Raw genomic sequence first — 16,861 nt, 5'->3', positions numbered from 1 at the left:
CTTAGCTGGCGTGATGGAGGAATCGGATTGCCTGATATTAAAAATACTATTGGGCTGCGCATCTAACAGCTATCAATCATTGCACATACGGTCATCCTGACAACCCTGGGTTCACTGGCTTTCACCCAACGGGACCTTTTCAAGGGTGCTGTATTCAACACCAAGCAAATACCCACTCACCGGCCCCACCGACCTTACAGTTAAAATATGGCACTCTGCTACAAAATCATTCGGCTGGCATAACAAGCTAACTCTTGCCACACCTCTGTGGGACTCACAAAAACTTGGCTATATGGGAAATACAAAGGGATTTGATAAGTGGGACTTAATAGGCATTTCCCATGTCAAAGACCTCTGGAGCGCTGGGGATGTGAAACCCTTTGACGTTCTCCAAACTCAGCATCCCCTGGCGGACTCAGAATATTATCAATACCTACAAATCATGCACTCACTCCACACAGCACTTCCCGCTGACTCAACTCCACCGGACGCCTCCCCACTAGAGGACAGATTGCTGGATGGCCACCTACCTGACAGGGCCATTTCCCTCACATATCGGAAACTCATTAACAACATCAACAGCCTCTATTGAAACTGCTAGACGAGTGGACTGAGGGCGGAATAGAATTAGATGAAGAAACCTGGCAGGAAGCGGTCTCCTCTCCTAAAACGGTCGCTAACCAGCGCGACTCAGACTGGTGCAACTAAAGATCCTCCATAGAATTTACATAACTGGTCCCCAGCTAGTGCACATGGGTGGACTGACGAGCGGCTCTTGTAGGAGGGGATGCACGCAATTGGGCACATTCATACATATACTATGGCACTGTGAGCAAATTCAGGAATACTGGCGCAGCATCCAAACGGTCATGAGTGAAGTGTTGCAGGTAGAAATCAGACCGGAAGTGCCCAGGTGTCTCCTCAACATCTGAGAACCTACCGACCTCAACACTTATACTATGAAATGGGTCACGCTTGGCTATATGGTTGCCAAGAGGAATATAGCACAGCTCTGGGGAGCCCCGCACCCACCCACGGTCATAGCTTGGGAGCGAGATCTTGACTGGTGTATGCTAAGAGAGAAAACAGTCTATGTGGGTGTTGCCCCCGCAAATGGTCCAAGATTTGGACTCCCTGGAATGCATACCGGGGCGATATATGTACCCTTCCCCGTGATGTCGATGTCGATGATGATGATCCCCCATCCCCGTGAATTCCAATGTATCATGCTGCTGTATTGTATGTAACCTGATTCCACTGTAACCCTCAATTAACTTTGTGAATTTGTACCTCATGTCAAGACTGTATGATAAAAAGATTTATAAAAAAAAAAAGAAATGTCGGCTTGTGTATAGGGAGCTGGGAAATGTAAATCATATATGTGGGGAAGAGAATTTTGTTTCAGAACTGACCATCACCTATTGCTTGGGAATTCTCCAAGATGGCGACCTGTTAATGAGCTTCCACTGGGAGCTCCCTGGGGTAGGGATCACCGTTCGGTGTAAATCCTTGGAAAATACCTCACATTTAACCACCACCCTCTGGAACTGATAGACAATGATCCAGTGATCTTGCACAGTTGACAACAGCTGCAAAATGAGTCTAGGGCAACATCCCGGGCAATGCAGTGGCACCGTGAAGATCTGAATGGAAGACAGGAAAAAGGAAGGAACACAGCACACCAAAGAAAGTGATGGAGAAGCCCAGTATCTTCTTCATTTTGGGTGCTTGAAGTCAGCCACCCTGCAACCCCAGTGCAGCCCACTCACTCTCTGAGAAATGGCAGCAGGGAGCCATGATCATCGAGAAGGAAAGAAACCGGCGACCCTGTAATTTTCAGCAAGGAGCATGCAGAAGACAGAGGGTAGAACAAGAGAAGAGTTCCCATCCGTGGTTCGCGCTGGGTGCATTCCAAGCAATTGACAGTGCTACAGTTCAATCTTTCAAGTACACCCTCTTAGGTCCCGGAGGAGGAACAGGCATGTCACCACTGCCTCTCCCATCCTCCTGTGCCCAAGCACCCAACCTGAGTGCCAGTTGGAGAAGGTGAGGCGGCCAAGAGGATGTGATTGAGACCCTCCATTGCCCAACCTGCTTGCTGCATGCTCATAGATGGCCGCCAGCCCCACTTCCCTGCTATCCTCATTCCATGTTGGAGAAAATAACAAGTGAATTTAAGCTCTGCACGTTTCTGGACCAAATGCATGGGCCAAACTCTGGCCCATATGTTCCTGGTGTAGGAGGAATGGAAATGTCTCTGCCTGTCCCATCCACCTGTACCCCGGCATCCAGCCAGAGTGTGGGTTAAACATGGTGAGGCAGCCATGCGGATGAGAGGAGAACTGCTAGTCCTGCTTGTGGAATGATGTTGGATGTCAACCCGCACCACTGCCCTTGCTCTTCCTGCTCCCCCTGGGACCCACTGCATGGGCCAACAGCTGCCTGGCTAGTCTCTCAGACGCCGTGACCTGCAAGAGTAGAGAACATTAAGAATGGAGCAGTCATGTTGGAGGTGAACTCAGCTACACATATTTGTGCTCAATCTACCTCTGGCTCACAGTGCCCGGCCACCCCCTGCACAGCACAAGCCCTTTCTGCGGATCGGTTGCTGGAACAGTGCTAGCAGCTGGGGCTCTCGGACATATCCTGAAAATATTCAGAAAGTATCTGGCTTTCAACACTATAAAACCTAAGCTGTGTAGGACACTGTGGTAATCTCACATTTTTCCACTTCGTGCTTTTCTTTTTTTCCTATTGTTTGGCGCCAAGCAATGGTCCCACAGTGTTTTATGCGAATATGGTATGCTTTTGGACTATTTTACAGCACAGGTTGTATAATGTTATTTTTTTTATAAATGTTATGTCCCCCTATACGTTTGGTTTGCATTGTTGACACTCACATATGTGGCATGCTATGCTTTGCTTATATGTCCTAAGCTCCCTTTCTACCAACACTGAGGATTACATCTACATTTTTCTGAAACAGCCTCTTATGTGCTCACTTTAACTTTTATATTGTTATTTTTTTATAGATATGTTATGCCCCCTATACTTTCAGTTTGCATTATTGCCACTCAACAGTGGCATGCCTGTTCCTCCTCCGGGACCTAACAGGGTGTACTTGAAAGATTGAACTGTAGCACTGTCAATTGCTTGGAATGCACCCAGCGCGAACCACGGATGGGAACTCTTCTCTTGTTCTACCCTCTGTCTACTGCATGCTCCTTGCTGAAAATTACAGGGTCGCCGGTTTCTTTCCTTCTCGATGATCATGGCTCCCTGCTGCCATTTCTCTGAGAGTGAGTGGGCTGCACTGGGGTTGCAGGGTGGCTGACTTCAAGCACCCAAAATGAAGAAGATACTGGGCTTCTCCATCACTTTCTTTGGTGTGCTGTGTTCCTTCCTTTTTCCTGTCTTCCATTCAGATCTTCACGGTGCCACTGCATTGCCCTGGATGTTGCCCTAGACTCATTTTGCAGCTGTTGTCAACTGTGCAAGATCACTGGATCATTGTCTAGCAGTTCCAGAGGGTGGTGGTTAATATGTGGGGGCTTTTCCAAGGATTTGCACCGAACGGTGATCCCTACCCCAGGGAGCTCCCAGTGGAAGCTCATTAACAGGTCGCCATCTTGGGGAATTCCCAAGCAATAGGTGATGGTCAGTTCTGAAACAAAATTCTCTTCCCCACATATATGATTTAAATTTCCCAGCTCCCTATACACAAGCCGACATTTCTTTTTTTTTAAAATAAATCTTTTTATTATACAGTCTTGACATGAGGTACAAATTCACAAAGTTAATTGAGGGTTACAGTGGAATCAGGTTACATACAATACAGCAGCATGATACATTGGAATTCACGGGGATGGGGGATCATCATCATCGACTTCGACAACACGGGGAAGGGTACATATATGCATGCTATGCTTTGCTTATATATCCTGCGTTCACTTCCAGCCAACACTGCAGATTACGTCCACATTTCACCTGAAACAGCCTCTTCTGTGCTCACTTTACATATTATATTGTTATTTCTTATAGATATGTTATGCCCCCATATACTTTCAGTTTGCAATATTGCCACTCAACTATGTAGCATGCTATGCTTTACCTATATGTATTAAGTTCACTCCCCTCCAACACTGCAGATTACATCTACACTGTATCCTAAACAGCCTCTTCTGTGCTCACGTTTTGCCAACGCACTTTTTTCATGTTTTCTTACCTGTTCCAGTTTTTATCATCTTATTTGAAACACCTGTAACTGCTTTGATTTTGTCTTAGTACACAGTCTCTATGTGTTGGCGTTTACCCTGTGTACCGGTATTTACCCCCTATGTAAGTCTTGTGACCTCTACCATCTATGTAAAGTGCTTTGATACCTTCGGGTCAAGATCTCGCTATATAAAACTATATAAATAAATAATGCTATATATGCTTTTGGGAGAGAAGATAGAGAAATATACTGCTAGACTGTGAAGAGTTTGCACTATATTTCTTGAAGTCAAATTCAAAGTTGAATATATTTCTGGATGTAAGAATATGAAGGCTGATTTTTTTTTGTCTCGCTTACCTGTTTGTGAGAATGCACAGTTGGAATATTCTGACTGCTACAATGATGAACCTATCACTGCTTTCTATGGCAGAGGATGAAGTGGCATGATCATACAAAACCCCGTATACAAAAACATTGCCCCTTCAATCCTCAACAAAGTAATTGGAAAAGAAGATCACAAGAATGAATGGAAAAAGTTGCGTCTTTATAAATAATTGCAGAAAAGTAGAATGGTGGAATATCTATGTATGATACAATATTGTGACAAATAGAGCTACCCACCAGGAACAGTTATAAGTAGTGCCTTTTACATATGTAAACATGTAGTGCACTTATGTAAGTCATCTAGGGCCTGATTCACAAAGTTAAACTGGGATGAAAGTCTAATTTTACGACTTACGCTATTCACAAAGGGCATTTGCGAGTAGTAAAGTTAGACTTTTGCCTCAGTTAAATTTAAGTTTTGGCCCTAAGTTTGACTGAGACCAAAACTGAGACAAAAGTCTAACATTACTACTTGTAAATGCCCTTTGTTATGTTATGTTATAGAGGGTTTTGTAGCGCACTGAAATACTCAAGAGTATCCTGGCGCGTGCACAAACAATGCAAAAGTGGGCAGAGAAAGAAGAGAGTTACTCAATCATTTTAAAAAGGTGAGTTTTGAGTGAATTTTTAAAAAGCTTGATGTCCTGAATGACCCGAAGCTCCACGGGGAGGGCATTCCAGGCAGCGGCACCTTTCACAGACATAGATTGTCTGCCTAAGCTCACCCTTCGAAACCGTGTGATGGCCAGCCGGCACTGAGTAGCAGAGTGGAGGGGCGGTTTGGCATATACAGGGTGAAACGTCTCCTCAAGTACAATGGCCCTTGACCATGGATGGCCCTGTGAGATAAGATAAGGGTCTTAAACAGCACCCGCTGGGCCACTGGGAGCCAGTGCAGATTACGCAGATGCTGCTGGACACTAGACCTCCTCGAGATGTTAAATAGGAGTCTAGCCACAGCGTTCTGTATGATCTGGAGACGCTTGACCAGATAGGACCGGGATACCAATGAACAGAGCATTGGCGTAATCGAGGCAAGAGAGGATGAGAGCACGCGCTACCATTTCTTTAGCCTCCCTCAGAAGCAGGGGAAAGAACCTTCGGAGAGCCTTGAGGCTGCCAAAGTATACACCAGTTAATTTCTTGATGTGTCCATCAAGCTTTAAATTTTCCCCGAACCACCCCCCCCCAAATTTTTGGGCAGATTTCCCACAGAGTTAGGGCGAGGCACATTGGGGGGCCACAACGGTTCTCTAAAGTTGACAGGGTACTGTCCATAGCGGAGTATTTTCGACTTTTCTTCATTGCACTCAAGTTGGGCAAGTGCGAGCCAGCAGAAGACCGATGAAAGGCATAACTTGGTGTCATCCGCGTAGGCTATAATTTTTGCACCCAGTTCCTCAGCTAAAGAGATCAGGGGGGGTCAGGTAAATATTAAACAGCAAAGGACTTAAAGTGGACCCCTGAGGCTCCCCAGTGGAGAGTATCCTGGCTGAGGACGAATAGGGGGCACCCAGATCTGCTGAGTCCAGTTGTCCAGAAACTATGTTAACCAATCCAAAGCAGGGCCGATAATACCGATGGATGACAGCCGGATGAGAAGAAGTTGATGAGGCACCGTATTGAAGGCGGCAGAGAGATCTAACAAAATCAGGGCCGCCCTGCCGCATCCGTCTAGGCACTCCCTGATAGCCTCCTACATTTCAACCAGAGCTGCTTCAGTGCTGTATGAAGCACGAAACCCAGATTGAGCAGAGTGCAAAGCATTTGATGCCTCCACAAAGGCTTCCAACTGGTGCAATACCACCTTCTCACAAACTTTTGCCAACAATGGCAAGAGAGAAATGGGTCGGTAGTTAGATGGAACCAATGGATCCCGCCCCGATTTTTTGAGAAGTGGTAAAAGTTTGGCCTGCTTCCAGCACGTAGGGACGATTGCCGTCTGAAGGGAGAGATTGATGATCTCGGTAACCTCTGGACTGACCACCTCTGCCACCCCTCCTAAAACACAAGCTGGGCAAGGGTCAGTGGGGGACCCAGACTTCAGGGATTTCAGAACAGCTAGGACGCCAGACTCAGCTGGCGGCGAAAATTCCCTAAGCAAGTTGGCAGGGGAGTTAAGGGGCAGTGGGGATCCCAAGGAAGGGTTCCTTTGACTGGAAAGAGCAGTGCGCAGACTATCCTGAATCCCAGCTATTTTCTCAACAAAAAAGGAAGACAGGTCCTCACACCGCTGCACCAAGGAAGGTAGCGTTGATTGTTCGGCACAGGGGGAGAGAAAGCTCTTAACAATGGCAAACATTTCCTTGCTGTTGTTATTGGCCTTAGTTATCCTACCTGCATAATAGCTACTTTTAGCCAGCCTGATATCAGAATAATATTCCCTCTGGTCAGCACGAAGAGCCACCTTAGCCAGGGGGCAATATTCGCGCCTCCAACAGCGCTCCAGTTTTTTACAACCCAGGTTCAGTTCTTTCAGAGCATTCAAAAACCAGGGCTTTGAGGGGGAAGAGCGCTTTTTGGTGCTGGCAACAGGCTTAACGGTAGAGCTAACCCCACGACCAATCCAGGAGTTAAAGCTATGCAATGCCTCAGTCAGATCCGAGCCCAATGTTGGACGGCCCTGAAGTAAAGCATCGGAGAGTGCTGGGAGACTAATCTTCTGGGGACAGACACCAGGAGAAGGAGCAGAGGAACAAGAAGGCTTCTCAAAAGACCAGGAAAACCTGATCAGATGGTGATCGGACCAAGTAACATATTCTGGATCCGATAGGGATAAGTCAAAATTAGAGCAGGCTAAGTCCAGTAGCTGGCCCCCTAAATGTGTAGGCATCTTATCCCACTGAGTTAGCTGAGCTAAATTAAAAGAGTCCAGCAGACTTCTTGAATCAGGTGCTTCATAAGCACCCAGGTAAACATTAAAGTCCCCCAGTAGTAAAAACTTGGGAAAGCGCAGGGCACGCGGCAAAATAGCAACCTCCAAAACATTGTGGAAAGCCCCAGGCGGACCAGGGGGACGATACACCAGCGTGCCTCCCAGCGTGAAGTGGGGGAGAGAATGAGAGAGACATGTAAAACCTCACCCTCACCCAGTTCTTCAGACACCTCAGTAGAGAAGGACCAGATGTCCCTGAACACCACTGCTGATCCACCTCCTCTCCCAGTTAGACGAACAGCCCGGATGATTTTAAAGCCTCTAGGAATGGCAAGCTCAACCACCGGGGCACACGAGTTATTTAACCATGTCTCAGTGATGAATAAAATATCAAGGGTGCCATCCGACAGCAGCTCAAAAATATCGGCAGCATGTTTGACCATGGACCGGGCATTTATAAGTGCCGCTGAGATCATGATCTTGTTGCTAACTTGGGAGGCGGGAACAGCCGCAGTCGTTTGGTGAATGTGAATACTGAAAGTGGTAAAGTTCGACTTTCCTATGAATTTACCATTGTGAATGGGGCCCATAGTGATTACTAGAGCTAGCTGCCAGGAGAATTCATCGGAAATGCATGTGCACCAAGAGTGCCAAGAATATGGATTCTTGGATTTTTCAGAATTAGCCTTGCAAGATTTAATGATCTGGGCTACCATTTCTGGGCTTCTCTCTACAAATTCTGCACCCCAGACACCACACCATTTTCTAGACAAAGAAGGCCCAGCAAAGTAAGAACGTTTTACCTAACTGCTATCCGGAAAAACGGCCATGACTTGGCTGCAGCAGCTCAGACACTAATGCATAGCTTCACATGACCGGAAGTCTTAGAAAGGGCAGCCCTGAAAGATAACAGAAAAAAGAACACGAGTTAAGTACTTCTTTAAAGATTTCATTTATTGTACAAATGCGACATTTAAAAAGACATTAGGAAGCATCAAGGCAAGCTATTTTGTCTTTGAAAGTTTAGTCAGTAAAAAAGACTTTACAGACAATGGATTGCACGTTCAGCAATTGATATAGGACAAAGTAACTGCAAAACAAACTACTTTATTCTGAGTCACCCCCCTCACCCCCCCCCAAAAAAAACTGTTTAAAATAGACATAACTAAAGGGAGAGAGTTTTATAAGAGAAAGATGATTTCCAACAGAACTGCACACTAGATGAAAGGTGCTTATTGAACGAACAACATTACAAAACCTCAGAGGCCTTTACAAAAAGATATACAATAGGCATGGAAGTTAGACATTTATACCAAAAGGAAGCGAGGTAAATTGAATGAGATGTTACAAGATATGGAATGTAACATTTAATTGTTTTTACCGCGGCATATCATACCAACTTCATCATCTCAGATCAGTGTAGCTGTTAAGCAAAAGAAGATATCAAGCAGTTTAAAGAAATATGCCAACAAGATTTTTTTGTCTCTCTCTCTCTCATCCTGTTTTCGAAGTTACCCTTGAGTCACCCAAAAAACTGTGATGATTTCACTCATTCAGAAGGGCATAGTTGAGAGTGGTTGACCGTGCCTCATCCATCGCTCCCACAGAGACAGAAATACGCAGATTAGTTCAAAGTGGTAATAATTCACAATACGTATAGGGGTAATCACAGTCCATGGCATTAAGTGATCTGCCATGACATGAAAGAATGGAGTGAAAAGCTGGGGGATAATGGATTTTGTGTCACTTTTTAAAGTTTGTCACTGCAGGATGGCCTACGGAGAATTCTTTAGGGGTAAGTTACATACATGCCTAGAAACAAAATTTTAAAAAACTAATTTTCGTCATTTGTGGAAGAGTGCCACAAAAAGGAGTATTATGAGTCATTTTTTGTGTCTGGGAATGGACAGAGATGTGAAGAATCTGATTAATGACTCTATCCAGTGTAATTTAAGGGATAAGCACTTAGGACCTAAGTGCTTATCACTTAAATTACACTGGATAGAGTCATTAAGTCTTAAGGCCTAATTAGGAGTTTAATCACAGAAGTAAAAATTTGACATATTTATTATTAGACTCAAATTAAAAACAAATCATTTACATGCCTATACAAATTGTGGTACCTGATTGAATTATAAAAGAAAGGGGGAAATTACATATAATAACACCATGTATTGTGACCTGCACAATAAAAAGGACAGACAAAAATTTGTCAAACACAAAATTTGTAAAATACAATTGGTACATTTAAAACTGCCAGTTATTCACACCTATGTTTTACCACTTTAAATTTTTAGATATAAACATTGATGGTGGAGACTTAAATTGTACTGAACAATAGCGTCGACGTGTTTCGGTGGTTTGGAGTAAATGGAGTCCACCTTCATCAAGACATTCTTTTGTTGTCTGTCGAAATGAAGGGTCTGTACAATTTCCCTACAATAAATGCACATACAATTATACATTTATAAACAATATAATCTATATAACATTATTGATTTCCTTAATAAAACATCATTAAGAAGCATCATAGATGGTGTTCTGTCTAAGGGGACACATCAACATTTTCTTATACAAAGTATATAGGACTATATTTGTATCTCTACAGTCGTCCTATCAACTGCTATACCCCGTACTATTACCATTGTTACATCAATTTATCAACATATATTCTATACAACGGTCTTCATCCCTGTTCTATGCAGCGTGGTTAAACATTGATTCTGTGCCCATTGTCATCCTAGGGTACAGTGTTGGATTTAGTTCCCTGTGGTGACTTGTATCTAAATTACGGGGATTTCTAGGGGGCTTTCTTACCTATTAATTTGTATCCTAAGAGATGTTGCGGTTCTCTGTGAGGTGACGAATTGGCGCACTTGTTGTTCAGATGTCTATATTATGAGGGTTTTCGGAAACAATCCTGCGAATTTATTTGAAAAAGGTTCTTTAGGAGAATGTTTCTCAGGTGTTTATCTCTACCCTATTTATATTCAATGGCTAAGCACTCATGATAGCTATAAATTCTCTCAGGGCATCTAATAACCTACCTCCTATTGAAATTGCTTGCCGGTCGTCAATCTCGTTAGGAAAGGCTTCAAATGGCATTCGATTCATTCAAATCTGATTCGGAAGCCTTTTTTCTGACCGAATCGGTCACCATTCCGGACGATGGAGTACGATGCAAGGAAGCCGTCCGAGCTGTCTGAATCAGTTCCAAACGGGATTCAGGCAGCCCGAGTTGTTCGGCGCTGAATTGTACAGCCCAATGGAGATGGTTTCCGAATGAGCGAGTACGATGACCAATTCGGACAGCCGTTCCGAATCAGTTCGGCTGAGAAAAAACAGCTGTGGGAATCGGACTTCGGGGGCCCGTAGCATGCCCCCTTCTCCCGGGGCCCTCCGAATCAGGCCCATGAGGGTACCCATGGGTCTCCCATACGCATACATGCACAGTGAGACAGGCATCATGGGGTGCCCGCCACTGGATTCCCGACTTTCCCCAATCACCCCTTTTTTCAATGGGAGCCTGTGTTTACATTCAGAACACAGGCTTCTATTGAAGTCAATGGGAGTCCGACCAAATCGTGTCTGGATGCATTCAGATGCATCCAAATCGCTCAGTCGGACTCCCCCGGTCCGAGTCGTTCGGAATGCATTCCGGAACCGATTTGGTGGGAATGCTTTCTTAATCGGGACCTTAGTGTGAGGATGCTAAATGCTCTAGCAATGCTGCAAATTTGACACATTTTAGACATGATAACAATATCAACACAACTTAATAAGTTTCACAAGATTGTTGTGGATGATTGAGGATGCAAAAAAGATCCCCTTTTTTATGAATGCCAAAATTCTGAGTTTCAATGCTAGTTATGGAAGTCCTAGGAAATTGCATTTGTGTTGCCAGTGGTCAATGGTGGGATGTTTTACTTGTAGCTAAAGTTAAACACTGTGAAGAATGTAGGGAGGAAATGTTAGATAAGGATGGTGAAGATGTTTCAAATAAGTGCTGCAACAGAGAAAATTGTATAATGTCTGGAAATGTATATCAAAATGAATATTTAAATAGAGAGTAAATTGTAGAATCTGGAAAAACATCTTCAAGCAAACCTGTTATTTACAGGAGTCTTTGAGTCAAGAAAGTTGGTAGAAAATTGGTAGTTTATTAAGTTTCTGTGAAAAAATCTCATTTGTGCGAAAGGAAACTATGTAGCATATTTTCTCAGTATCCAGTGTCACATCAGTTCATATTATATTGACCATTGTAGTGATACCGTAAATTTATCACAGACTCTCATTGAAGGTCCTTACATTCTACATTAGAATGGTTATTGGTATATTGTAAAGCCCGGGTCAGTTATTACAGTAGCTTGGATCTATGCAGTTACTTTTCCTTGTCTTCTTTAAATATAAACTAATTCTTAAAAAACTTAAAGTCTGTGGCATTTTGGATCTTCGCAACTATTTATAAAATACAGCTTTATATCTCTTGAGCATGCAGTGTAACAACCCATCTTAAACCATATTGCAATAGACCAAAGCAGCAACATAATTCACCCAAAAACAGACTTTGCAGCACTAATATTAAGAGAGGTTCATAAATTCCCTTGATGATGCCACCCATGCACATTCTACCCTTTGCTCGCTACATACACATTGCCTAAGATTTCTCACTTGAAGACAAACTGATGTGGCAAAGCAACCTAGTATACCTATTCCTTACTTACTGTAGGCATAGACTCTCACATAATTAGGTTTTAATTACTTATTTCTCCAATTTTGATAAAAGAGATTGTCAGAGAAGGCATTAAAAACCAAACCTGATTCAGTCAAGACTTCTACTTTCTTCCTATCAATCAAAATCTTAAAATAGGGGTCTTATAAAATTCCTGATCAATGTTTAATATATAAATACCTTCAGGCAACCTAATATCCTTCTTCAATTGGCTGTTTGAACACTCTTCCACAGTAATACCTCCAATTCACGACTTGCTTTCCAATGAAATCTCTATGAGAATTACACGTGATCACACTTTTACTCTGTGATTCTTCACATGCAACCTAAAATTAAGCTCCCCCACTTGGATCTTTCCTGGGCTATACCAATAAGGAACAGTGAGCCGAGAACCCACCCACTTGTTCCATTGCTTGGCTTTATTGTCAATCTCATTTGATTGCTTCTTTTTAAATGGGTTTATTTCCTTTTCCTTCCTCTTCATGTACTCATCCCTCCCCTAGAGCATAGCCACTTTATAATCCTTTGGATTAATTGACTTGGCTCCTTCCATTTCTCACTTTTATTGAACTGCTTTTTCTTTTACAATAAGCACTCCATGAGAATGCATGTGTTTTCTAGCTCTCCCTCTCATGTTTCTCTCCCACCAAATGTGCCCCACCATGTTCTATATAGCTTTCTTCCCTTTGTTGCTTTCTCTCATGTACTTCTCCCCCTGCACTCCATGTTGCTCTCTCCCTCCTGTACTGATTAATCCCCTCCTTTATCCTTTCTCCTCCACCCATCTTTATTTTATTTTACTTTAAATACTACTGATCCACATGCACTAAAAAACAAAAAGTCATAGATCCCTTTAAACTGATGTCAACGTTTGTTGCTAGTTTACAACTTTATCAAATGTCATAGTCTCTGAATATAAATGCTTAAAGTTCCTTCCTATGTACAATTGCATCCTTAGAATGCTTCTCTGAGCATAGTAAGGAGTTCCAGAATGTGAGTACTATCTGGAACAACTCTCCTCAAGCTGACATGAGATAGCAAGATCCCTGCTGCAGCAACTAAACATCTTAATTGCTTAATAAAGATGCCAAGAACCACGAAGAAACATACTAAAAAACTGGGAGTCATCGACAATGTAGTATGTGGTCGGGGACTTTTGAAAAGCTTATCCTCCAAAAACTAAAAGCCTTTCCTCAAACAGCACCAACATTCCTTGTCCAACTCCAGCCTTTCCTTCCATTGCCTGCTACTAATGTTAGTGCATAGGGGAAACATCCTTTACGACGCAACTTTTACCACACAGTGCCATTACAACGCAGGTTGTTCAACGCAAGTCATTACAATGAATTGCGCTGGGGGGAGCTCTAGGATAGGTAATAGTTTAATTTACTATCCAACACCTTCCCTACTATCCACGGGGACTGGAGTTGGAATAGTAAATTAACCCCTTCGATGCTCATGACGAGCTCAGCTCGTCATGAGGTACACCTCTCGTGTGCTCATGACGCGCTGAGCTCGTCATGCACAAGGGGATTTTGCTTATTTCAGCACAGAGGGAAAATATGCACAGCATTGATGCGGTTAAACTATTCACTATCCAGCACTCCCCAACGCAAGTCGTTGTAACGACTTGCGTTGAAAAACCTGCGTTGTAAAAGCATGCGTGGTAAAAGCATGCGTTGTAACAACGTACATCCGTGCATAGTATGATGCCTATCTGCCCACAGAGTATTGAGAGGTAATCCGTGGTTCGTGACAGCTAATCTTTATGCTTACACCTTCCACAACAACTTGATTTTCTGTCCTAATCTTTGAGCAGGAACTGTCCCGTAAACTGTGGCTTCACCACCCAGATACCTCCCGAACTCTGTATCTGCAACTTGAATTCTCAGCCCAGTGTGACACAATGCATCACTTCCACAAATGCACAGAGCCACGTTCAGCCTTTCAAACACATACATCTAAAATAGCGATGTATGTGAATTAATGGAAAAATGAAAACTGAGAAACCAAAGTGGAGGGATCCAAATTATGGCAAACCAATTTTTAGGAAAGATAATTTAAAGAAAAGACAAATAAATCAAAAATTAAAGGAAACATTTTCAAAGACAGAGGTCAGGAATGGGTATAGTTTATGCTTGGGAAGACATTTTTACAGGGGCGGAGATGGATGGTGTTTAGGGACAGTGAGGGTTCAGCATATTAAAAGCATCTAAAGTAATTTTTTGACATAGGAAAACAAATAAATCTGAACTAATGTCCCCTTGTGTAAAGGATTGCAATACATACCTTTCACAAAAATGTTTCAAAAGTAGACCTGCATGTGCTCAGTTTTCATGCTTAAGGAAACAAGTTTCTGATTGCAAATAGATAAAGGGAGCTCCTCAAAATCTGCAGCCACCAGGCATGTTGAGCTCTCAATATATCTTTGGGCTACATGCTTTACCTTCTGCTATCCTTCGGATTGCTTCACTGATCCATTCCAAAGAGAAAGTAGACATTTACAATAGCAGTCACTGCATTATTGATATAGTCATGAACATTTTGATCCTCTAGCAATTGCAGGTGCCAATGTAGACCCTATAAACACACCAACTCAAGAGGAAATGCACAAACAACAACAACTCTAAAGCCCTCGTTATGAGTGACCCAATATTCCTGATGGTGCCAGTACTCGAGTCTACTGGCTGCATCAGGATTATTAGAAGGGCCCCAGGTTTTTTTTTTTACATTTCCATCTGTATTTATCTATAAATATTTCTTGCTAATTTAATCTGTATTTATCTATATTTATTTATTTATTAATTTATTTTAAAAAAAGGTTTCAATTATGTGAACACCCACAGATGCAAAGTCAATGTACTTACATGAAAACATGCACATTTTAGTATCAACCTTCAGCATATCTACTGATGTTTAAGTTTCTTTACTAAAATTCCTTTAACTTCCTTACCTGTCAATCCACACAGCTTTTGGTCTGGCAGTCATGACTGACAGCATTTAGAAATAACACAAAAAACACTAACCGTTTTCATTTAAAAATTAATACTGACAGGAAGATAAATGGTGTTCTATCTGTATTATCTGCAAAAATCTGTAAAACGGAAAACAGGGACCTTTAATTATAAATATGCATTATCATCACATTCTCAGTATTTCTCTGCCCACACCCAGGACATTTCAACTGCAAAAGCCAGTTGAAATTTGCAGGCGGGAAATGGACAGAAAATGGGGAATAACCTGCTGAAATCAGTCTGGTAATCATAGTTATTACTTATTTCCCAAGGTCCAACTCGTGATGGGTCTGTAATAAGACATTCAAGAAATACTGGTGACCCGGATATCAGCCCGGTGCAAATTTACCTCTGTCAAAAAAGGATGCACGTGTAAAGAACAGATTCAGATAGCTAAAGAATGTTCTCCCAGTAACATGACAGAAAAAAATGCATCACCCAATGAACCTGCTAAGACAAGGATGAAACTGTAACGTGGGTTTCGAATTTAACTCGAGACATTAAAAAGAAACAAGATCGAGAGATGAAACGAGCGTGCGATGACATTTCTCGAAGCGTGAACTGCCAGATAAAAGTCAGGAATGGGAAATTAGTACTTCATTCTAAGTATTGCCTTTTTAACATGTTTTTTCTTCAATCCTACACAATTTCTAAACTTCTGTACTGCTTGTCCTTGCACATTAAACCTAAATCTGCCTTAAAATGGACTTTGAGGCAAACCAATTCGGCACCGTGCCGTGAATGACAGCTTCACACATTATTATTTGTTCTAAAAGCTATTATGCAAATTTATTGGCATGCTCAGGCTTAAATAATAAGAAAAGATACGGAACATGGGCGCATCCATTGAAGTAATGCTCTGCGCAGGCACGGCCCTTAATGGCAAAAACACGGATCTGCGCTCAGAGGCCAGAAACCATCCCATATGTCTGTTTTAGTGGCTGCGTCCTGAAATGATGCACTTATTCCTCTTATAATATTTCCAAATAAATGCATATGGGACCAGTCAGATGTCAGGAGTGGCACCGAAAACAGTATGAATTAGTCACACTGGCACGCAAGGCCCGGAAACAATGAGCCGTGCTCTGGAAGGGCCTCGCATGCCGAGCCCATTCGCCTCTTAATCCAAATGAATAATTAATGATAATTATCATGCTGCAGTTATTATCTGTGATAACAATATATCCGTAAGGTGAATAAATTCAATCTGCTCCTCTCCAGCAACAGCAACTCATAATAACCTAAAGAAATGCAGATATAATTATTTGCGTGAATGTTGAGGAAGAAATGGGGGGGATGTTGTATTATGTGGATTACAAAGAATGACAGCAGAAAAGTCTGAAGTAAATGGGAAATGGCAGCTTTCGATGGATGTTCAGTCTTTTTTCCTGTCATTTCTGTGGCATTAGTTTTCAATTTTTGTTTCACTTGTTCTCCTAAAATCCTTCTCTTGGAGCTGTGGCAACCAGCCTTTGTTATCAGCCCATCAGAGCAGCTTCCAGCTCTCAGCAAGTGGTTATAGAGGACTATTGCTGTTTTTTTTGGTTAAATACACATTTCCAGTATCTTCCCTATTTTATGTTCTTGAAATGATACAGATAATTTCTAAAGGATGACACTAGTACACCGAAGCTCGAAAC

Source organism: Lissotriton helveticus, chromosome 8, assembly GCF_964261635.1.
Source record: "Lissotriton helveticus chromosome 8, aLisHel1.1, whole genome shotgun sequence".
NCBI lineage: Eukaryota > Metazoa > Chordata > Amphibia > Caudata > Salamandridae > Lissotriton > Lissotriton helveticus.
The sequence above is the reverse complement of the archived record's forward strand: the minus strand, read 5'-3'. Positions refer to the sequence as shown.